Source organism: Bison bison, unplaced genomic scaffold, assembly GCF_000754665.1.
Source record: "Bison bison bison isolate TAMUID 2011002044 unplaced genomic scaffold, Bison_UMD1.0 scf7180017863372, whole genome shotgun sequence".
NCBI classification, from domain to species: domain Eukaryota; kingdom Metazoa; phylum Chordata; class Mammalia; order Artiodactyla; family Bovidae; genus Bison; species Bison bison.
The window spans coordinates 610,158-610,395 of record NW_011493944.1 but is presented as its reverse complement, the minus strand read 5'-3'; the positions used below and the strand labels follow the sequence as shown (position 1 = coordinate 610,395).

General features: G+C 39.9%; 1 protein-coding gene across 5 annotated transcripts in view; it reads right to left on the bottom strand.

The window, feature by feature from the left end:
• Positions 1–238, bottom strand: part of USP25 (ubiquitin specific peptidase 25) — a 161,008-nt gene that overhangs the window by 128,339 nt on the left and 32,431 nt on the right. The gene's annotated exons all lie outside the window — the stretch shown is intronic.

Here is a 238-nt window from a genome sequence, read left to right as displayed (position 1 = left end):
CTTTGTTGGCAAAGTAATGTCTCTGCTTTTGCATATGCTATCTAGGTTGGTCATAACTTTTCTTCCAAGAAGTAAGCGTCTTTTAATTTCATGGCTGCAGTCACCATCTGCAGTGATTTTGGATCCAAAAAAAATAAAGTCTGACACTGTTTCCACTGTTTCCCCATCTATTTGCCATGAAGTGATGGGACCGGATGCCATGATCTTCGTTTTCTGAATGTTGAGCTTTAAGCCAACT